Below are 9,459 nucleotides of genomic sequence, written 5' to 3' on the forward strand. Positions count from 1 at the left end.
ACAGACTCATCCCTACAACGGTTGGACTCAGACAAGAGCTGCTCAGCAAGGTCAAACCCGCCACTCTGAGATTATCCAACCTTTTTCACATGTAACTTAACATATTCACTTAATGACTAACTCACATCATTCATGAGTTCCACAGAGCACAAAGCAAGCAACATTCGTGCAAAGGAGCCGACTGATACTAAAATGCAATAAGATCTGATAGATCATCCTATGAAATCCTCGATCTCAGACTCCCAACATCTCGCACGCATCTTCGACCTGCCATCACTCTCTCAATAGTGGCTAATCCTTCCTCATGCCGACCCTCTATAAACCGTGCCCAAACCAGGGAAACCACTGCTACCTCATCCAATAATGCGACTGGACGACAAACCTCATACGACTCACCATACCACCTTTGCCACACGAATCTCCATTGGTGCCAGACGACTATCGCATGAATACAGTCACATGCCCCACAATTAAACAATCTTAGGCTAAAAGATTCAATCCCACAATGGTTGGACTCAGACAAGAGCTGTGAAGCAGGACCAAACCCTTCAGCCTAAGATCCTTTAAACCACGTAGCATGTGACTTAGCGTATCCACTCAATAGCCAGTTCAGAGGCGAAATAGTCACACCATAGCCACACAAGGGAACTCTATAGGAACTAAGGCATCATATAATCAGACAATTCTATCATACCATTCCTAAAGATCCCTAGCCTATCACTAGCATGCTGTTCTAACATATCATAATATCGAATAACAGTATGGTATTTAGGTGTCTACTAACTGGCTCCAGCTGATCGTACACATTGCATACTTCTTAAGTAATTTGAAAACCATTTGAAAATCATTTTGAAAATCTTTTCCTTAGTTTGAGACTGGATTCACACAATTGTTCTTCCAATTCACTCAAACCAAGGCTCTGATACCAACTTGTAACATCCTAAATATCTTATGAAATTTAAACTTTTCAAAACAACCCTTTTTCTATAAAAGTGTTTACAAAAACCGTGGTTCCTTAAACATTAATTAAAAATCAGAATCTCTTTCAACATAGTTTTCAAAACATTCACATTATTAGAGTTTCCCAGAAATCATAAATCCAAAATGCGAGGATGTGTACGATCACGCCTTCACCTTGCCACGATCCACTGAAGTACCTGAAACCATAAAACAAAACTTTAACAACGAAGCTTAGTGAGTTCCCCCAAAATACCAACACCCAAATAGAAACATATACAAATAACAGCATGTATACTAAGCCTTTAGCTTGTCTGGACCGTCTCATCGGGCCTTCAGCCTGTCTGGACTGCTCATTGAACCTTCAGCATGTTTGGACCGCCTCACCGGGCCTTTAGCATGTCTGGACCGCTCACAGAACCTTCAGCATGTCTGGACTGCCTCACCGGGCCTTCAGCCTATCTAGACCGTTCTCCGGGCCTTTGGCCTGACTGTTACACCCCACTGGCCTTCAGTCTATCCAGGACGCCCTGGGTCTATTAACCTTCAGCACATAGCAGGACTGCCTCAACCTAACCACACACACACACACACACACACACACACACACACAAACCATGTCGACATATATATAACAGATAATAATACAGGAAAGCACATATCATACAGATCAATAAGCATAACATCATCCTATCTACCAGGATACCGATCTAACAGATCATAACAACATAACAACATCGTATCTATCAGGATACCGATCTAACATATCATAACAACATAGCAACATCCTATCTACCAGGATACCGATCTAACAGATCATAACAACATAGCAACATCCTATCTACCAGGATACCGATCTAACATATCATAACAACATAGCAACATCCTATCTACCAGGATACCGATCTAATAGATCATAACAACATACAGTCATATGATAAACAGGATAACAATCCAAAGGGCCGACCTTGGTGCCTTCAACCCTTATGTACAGTGAGGAAAACTCACCTCGAAAGTAGAAGCTCCCCGAAAGAAAGTCCTTAGATGTTGCCCTGCCGGCTTCCGAGCTATCAAAACCAATAACACACCCAATTACCAATTGGGTCCCATGCTATAATTCATAATCCACAGTTAGGGTAAAATGACCATTTTACCCCTAACCCAACGTACACCAAACTGAGGCTAAAAACCCAAAAGATCCAAAGGCCCACTAATGGCCCAATTTTCCGAATTGGGCTCAATCTCATATGGGTCTTACCCTAAGCCCATATTTTCCTTAAATACAAATCAGCTTACCACAAAAACCCCTTCGGACAAACTTGGTTAAAGATATAAGTCAAAAGTCAAAGTCAACGGTCCAAGTTAACCTAATTCAGAAGATCAGGAACAACCCTAGCCAAGTCGCCGAGTTGGCAAGACAACTCACCGAGTTTTCCCAGTCTTAACACATTCAACCCCTTTTTATCGAATCTTATGCTTCAAGATACAGATCTGGTCCTCTAGGGCTGGAATACCACTTAAAGTTGCCAACTTTACGTTCATGCATGCCAAACAAAGCTCTAGAACTCATAAAAGGCTTAATAGAGAACTTAATGCATGGATGAGGCCTTGAACCCAATAAAGTTTGCAACTTTAAGCCAAAAGAGACCATCAAACATCCAAAGCTAAAGTGATAGATCCATGAAATGCTCAACCCCATGAACAATCCGAAAAATGAGTCAAATATGACAATAAACTTCCAAGGAAGAGATCTAAGCAATAGGTGAACAAGATTTCAACTTTTTACCTTAAATGAGTAGCAAAACACAAGGAGATTCTGGATCTAAATCTTTCCTTTCAAGCTAGGCACCACCATCTTCAAGCTCTTTCAAAATAGGACCAAAAGAAGCAACTTTTAAGCTTACACACTCATTTTGGGATAAGATGCATGAATCTAAGGTTTTTCTGGATAAAGGTGGCTGGTAAGGAGGCCAGCTAAGGGGTTAAAGTTCTTTAAGTAGGGGGCAAAACCCTAAACATTAGGGTTTCCTAAATAGCGCCCGACTCGTCGAGTTGGCTCCTCAACTCACCGAGTTTTCTCATTTAACCCCGCGACCAAAACAACTTCTACTCGCCGAGTACAGGCTCCTCAACTCATCGAGTAGACCCTTTAATCCTCATGATTATTCATCTTCGAAGCGTCGAGTTAGCTCCTCCAACTCGCTGAGTTCAACTCCAAATTGGCCAAATTCAACAATTAACCTCCTAGATTCTAGGTGTTACACTTGGGTAGTTATAAGTATTGAGAAAAAGACAATTAGAAATGGTTTATTGAGAGTCTTTCAGAAGACATGAATTTTATATGTCAAGGAATTGGGCTTGTGCTAATATCTTATTAACACAAGGTATGGGACATTTTGTTAGTATATTAAAATACATCCTTTATCAATCTAAATTTATTATGTGCTTGTATATATTTAGGGATTGGTTGAGGTAGTGATGGAAGTCTTACCAGGTACATGTTGGATCAGGTGTCTAAGACCATAACTATAATTGGTATGTACTTGACCCGATAGTAGCATGGTCCTTTTCGGTTGCCTTCACCAGAGCAATTTGATAGGATGAACATTTTAGAAAGAGGTTATTTGTGATTTATTAATATATTATATGAATAATATATTAATTATTATTTACTTAGTATTGATCAAGAATTAATTTTGGAATTAATTTAGTGATCAAAAGAGACTGATTAAATTTACGGGGACTGATTATGTAAATCAGTAATACATATAGTTTGGGCTAATGATCCATGATGATTAGGATGGACTAATTTTATGTGGGATTCCATGAAGAGTTAGTCCAAAGGGCTTATCATATGGATTATTGGACTAAAGGCCCAAGGAAGTGAATTAGGGTTTACAAGTGAAACCCTAGGAATTCTACACTATAAATGTAACCCCTAGCTTCAGCAAAAAGGCCCCTTAGATTTCCAAGAAGAACCCTAGCCGTTTTTGTGTGCCTCCTAGCCTATCTCTCATTATCCTCCATTTACTTTTGGTGTTTGTCACACATTAAAGGTATCACACTTGAGGTACTAAGTTCTTGAAAGGCCAAGGATTACAAGCTACAACAAAGAGGTATTCATCTAACTAGTTTTATGTTGTATATCTCCAATTGCATGCTAGTTAGGGTACATGCTTTGGATAAAATGAAATTGCATGTATAACTTGAGAAAACTTAGATCCATAGAATTAGGGTTGTATATGCACCATAGGGATGTTATAGTGCTCAAAACCCATCAGTGGTATCAGAGCCAGGTTGTTTTCTATTATATTGATGCAATGGTATTGTTTTCAAAGTTAGAAAAAGTTTCATTTTTGCCTCTGACTACTGGACTCGTCGAGTCCCATGTGGGAACTCGACGAGTTGGATCATCTGGTGATGAACTCGACGAGTCCATGCCCTGACTCGACGAGTTGGACCACCTGTTGGCAAATTTTTTGAGTTTTTGGCCAGAATTGGATTAGGATCATTACCATAAACTGTTTTGTATCATAAAATTTGATTTTTCTGATATGGTAGTGATTATCCTCATCCAATTAAAAGACAATTGTCAAATTTTAAGATAATTATTTGATTATATGATAATTTGATTATTTGTATTATTTGATTTGAATTGTTTTGCTATATGAGTTGAATCAGATCAAATTGGTAAATGATAAAAATATTGATTATTTTACTTGTTTAAAATTTGATTTAAATGGCTTTGAAGAGTTACAAAACTTGCCATCAAGTTTTGGAATTCAAAAGGTCTTGAAGAGTTACAAAACTTGCCATCAAGTTTTGGAATCCAAAAGGTTTTGAAGAGTTTTAAAACTTACCCTCAAGTTTTGGAATTTAAAAGGTCTCAATTTATGAAATATAAATTCTAAGACCCTAGTAATTTGAAAAGGTTCAAAAGTGCAACTCTTGGCTTTGTAACTTAAAATTTAATTAAATAGCCTTAATTTTGAAATCTTAAATTAAGAACCTTACGATTTTGAATAGTTCAAATTACACCCTTATGGTTTTATTTAATTAATTAAATGTTTAATTAAAAGAGGAAATTAATAAATCCACAATGACATGGTTTAAAATTAATTAAATTAAAAGCTTAATTTATTAATAGATTAAACCACTTAGTATTTTAAATGTGTAAAATACACCCTTATACTATATAACATTAAAAGTTTAATATATTATATATGTATAAGTAAAAGGTCAGTCTTACCGTTAATAGGCCTCATTCACGAAGCTGGTCTATAAGGGGTGTTTAAGGAAATTGCCTATAAAATGGCGATTGAATGGGTTTTCACTCTCACCCACCGCGCTCTTGATCAATGGAGGGTCGTTAGCCGAACGGGTAGGATAGGACACAAACTTTCATTAATAAGTATAATGAAATACAAGTAACTAAATGTTTTATATATTTCCAATATTAGTTACTTAGGAAAAATGTGAATTTGGTGCTAATCCATGAAATTGAACATTGCACCTCACTGGTCGTTAGTGGAGCGTGTGTGGTTAACCGACACACTAATATGGGACTAATGAAGGATGGCAATGGGTAGCTCGTAGATTATCATAGATCGATGAAGCGTGTGTGGTTAACCGGCACATATATTAGGTGATATATGTCTTCGAGAGTACCAAGCTAATTTGCATGGTTATTCACACCTTGTTTGTGATCCTCGGTATCCTAGTCACAAACTTGAAGGGCATAATTGAGATTAAACATGACATTGAAAATTTCAGTGAGTCTCAAAAGATCTAGGAATTTCACTTAAAACCTAATTCGTTTAAAATTTTGTTTTCATGGTGGATTTGGTAAATTGTCATTTACATACAATCAAATAATTTACAATTGGATTACGACACCCCTTTTCCAAATTGTAAATTATTGTGTTGAGTCCTAGCCTTAATATTTCATTTGGGTGTTATATTAAGGGCTAAATCAACTAACTTGAATTTCTCCTCCTTATAGATGTCTAGTTTTGACAACTATGGTCTTCCCGAATCTTTTGGAAAAGGTTTTCCTCATGAAGATGATGTTCCACATTTTGATCAAGGAACTGGAAATCATACTTCACTTCCTCCACCTCCTCCAATTATTCTCCCTGATCCACATGTTCGTCGACTTGAAAATTTCAAGGTCACTCAAGCCCTAATGGAAAGAAAACACGAAGATGGAAAGTCTGTATGTGCTCACGTCTTGGAGATGAAGTTGCATATTGACAGTCTGGAATGTTGGGTGTCGCTTTCCCGAGAAAGTTGGATGTTGACTTGGTTCTTCAGTCACTTCCCGAATCGTATGGTCAGTTTATTAAAGACTACTATATGACAGATCACGATGTGACCCTTATTAATCTTACATATTTGCTAATTGCAGCTGAATCAGTAATGATTTGGTGCACTAGTCAAGCAAATTTGAATGTAAGATGTACATACCAAATTGCCATGGACATAGGCAATGACATTGACATCCCAAAAATGTTTCCTTCTCCTAAGGGAAAGGAATTGGCCATGGTCAAAAGATTTGATCATAACTCATAAGAGAAAAGCCAGTTCTGAGATAGTTTCATGTGCGAATACCAAAGAGTACACTTGTTTCTACTGTCGTTTAAAGGGATATTGGAAGCGAAGCTGTCCTGACTACCTAAGATATCTAAGAGAAGGTAAAATCAAATTGTATGGTTCTACTTCAGGTAAGTCTACTATCTAACTCTATTAAGTTCCTCTTTATAGATTCTTAATACATGATGTGATAAGATTGCATTTTGATGTTTTGTAGGATCGAAGAAAAGAAAGAAAACTTAAAGGAAGAGTAAGCTGAGTCTGGTCGCGAAGAGATGGATTTCGATCGCATGGTTCGATGATCAGATTGAGCTACTGTTTGGGAGTTATGACAGATTGCTTAGGAATATTTAATAACATAGTAATCTGTCACACCCCCAAACCGGAACGGCGGAAACATTCGGGGGCGAAGGACGTCATGTTTAATTATCACAAAAATTGTATAATAGTAATCAAAGCAACAACAACCATTATATTAATAATATAAATTTTACATTATGTTCAAAACATTACTTAATTTACATTAAAACTATAGCAAAAGATAATATGTAAAGCTCCGTCTTCGCAACACCTGAGAGGGTACCTGTCTACTAACGTTCCTGAGAATACAAATGGTTTGAAAAAAAATATCAACATTAAAGTTGATGAGTTCATAAGTATTTTGTTTTAGAAAACAGGTTCTTTGTTCTTTGTAAAACATGAGGTGATACTCCAGAAAATCCTACATTTTTTGATGTGATGAATGATAAGTAAAATGACTCTTACGAGTTCCTTCTACGAGTACTTAGTGTATACAAGATATATACAATTCAGATCGAACAAATAACCGATTGTGTGGTTCTGCCCCAAGCCCACAACCAAACAAGGAACATGAAATGAGGCGGAAATCACACATCCCATTGTTTGTCGGATCCTCATTGTATATAACCCTGACGTATTCACTAGGTACTTACAGAGTTAACTGTAATAGTCCTTTGAGATATGATGAAAGTGTTCCTTTAGAAAATCCTATATTTTCTTAGTAAGAATTATGACCATACCAGTTCCTTCTATAACCACTTAATTTATACTAGTTATATATAAACTAATATCGAACGGACAGTTGAATGTGTGGATCTGCCGTAAGCCCACAACCAAACAAGGAACAGGAAGTAAGGCGGAAGTCGCACATTCAACTGCCTATCGGATATTATTTATATATAACTTTGACGTATAAACTAAGGAATTATAGAATTAACCATTACATGTCCTTTATATTATACTAGTTTGTAAATAAGTGTTGAACCTTTTGTAAATATGATGTTTATCATATTTACCATACTTAGTTTAATGACACCTAGTTTTATCTATAAGTAAAACTAGCTAAAGATGTGTTTGCCCTGAAAACTCGATGCGCTGATACTACCCTCCTATGAGCAACGAGAGTTTTGTTAGTTACTCGTTTAAGGAGAATGGTCTTTACATAACATAGGAAATTGGTATGGTGAGGACCAAACCAATCCATTTCTAAGAACGACATCAGAACTTCTTATCGTAACGGATGTTAAGTCGATTTGGAAGGAATGCTTGTTAGAAGAATGAACTATTCTATGTATATGTTTTCAGTGCTTTCAGTTTTATCTTTGTTATTACTACTGCAAACATTTTGTATCGCATTTAGCAAATATTAGCAATATGAATGTTCTGATAATTGAAAATAATTAAATTTCATAAAATAATCCCTACCAGGTCCTTCTATAATCTCTTGGTGTATACAAGTTATGTATAGTATAATTAAGATTGGAAAGACAGTCGACTGAGTGACTCTGCCCTAAATCCACAACCAGACAAGGAATAGGAAATAAGGCGGAATCACTCATTCTAAGCATACAAATATTAATTATAAATGACCCTAGTGTATACACTAAACCATCATAGCTCACCTGCAAGGATCCTTAGTTTTTATATGAATGATGTGTTTTATTTGAACGAAAAGACCATTTATGATTTTTATTTTTAATTGTCAAAAACTTTTATGAAAATTCGACGATTAATTAGAAACATACCAAAGATACTAGTAGGTTCATCGTTGCTCCTTATGTCCTGTCGTTAAACTCGTCCCTCTCCTCCATCATTCCTCTATGTTGGACAATCTCTCTTGAAATGTCCCGTTTCACCACATGCATGGCATACTTGAATTGTACTAGCATCGATGGTTGAAGTGATGTGTTGGACCAGAATTCTATAGAAATGGGTAGTATGCCCATTCTTGTTGCAGTTCTTGCAATACAACTCTCGGTAGGCTCCATAATGATGGAAATCGCACTTGTTGCATTTTGGGCAAATCCCAGTATATTGTCGCACTGGCGTTGGTGCTGGAGTGGAAGATGTTGTGGTTGCAGGGGCGACAGATGTTGTGGCCGCAGGGGCTGCCACCGGTTGCTGTCTCTTGGCAAATCTTTGAGATAATATGCACTCCTTTTTATTCCAGAACTTTCTTTTCTTGCTCTTAGGTTTGTGGGTGGGGGTATTCTCGTAGGTAGGTGCTCGTTGGTTTCCTTGTTTGTTACTACGGTTTGAAGTGTCGACACTATTTCTATTTTCGTTTGGGTTGTTAGCATTGAATTGCGCCATGACAGCTGTTACATCAGCTATTACGGCGGCTTGGAGTGTAACGGAGTCTATATGTAGGATCGGGGTTTCGTCGGTTGGCAGGTTATTTCTATGTGAAGACATGATTCTGTTACATAATGTGAAATGAGTTCGTTAAGAACTATGATCGGTGCTAGTTGTACTCTATCTATTTATATAAACATATAAATTTCTCATTTTGTTTGTACAATTCTCAATGTTTTGACCTACATCCCTATGATGTATTTTTGGTACAGAGTAGAAATAGATATTTTATCGAAGTTAAACTTAACCAAGTAG

The sequence above is a fragment of the Lactuca virosa genome, chromosome 6, assembly GCF_052849685.1.
Source record: "Lactuca virosa cultivar CGN04683 chromosome 6, Lactuca_virosa_CGN04683_v6, whole genome shotgun sequence".
Classification (NCBI taxonomy): domain Eukaryota; kingdom Viridiplantae; phylum Streptophyta; class Magnoliopsida; order Asterales; family Asteraceae; genus Lactuca; species Lactuca virosa.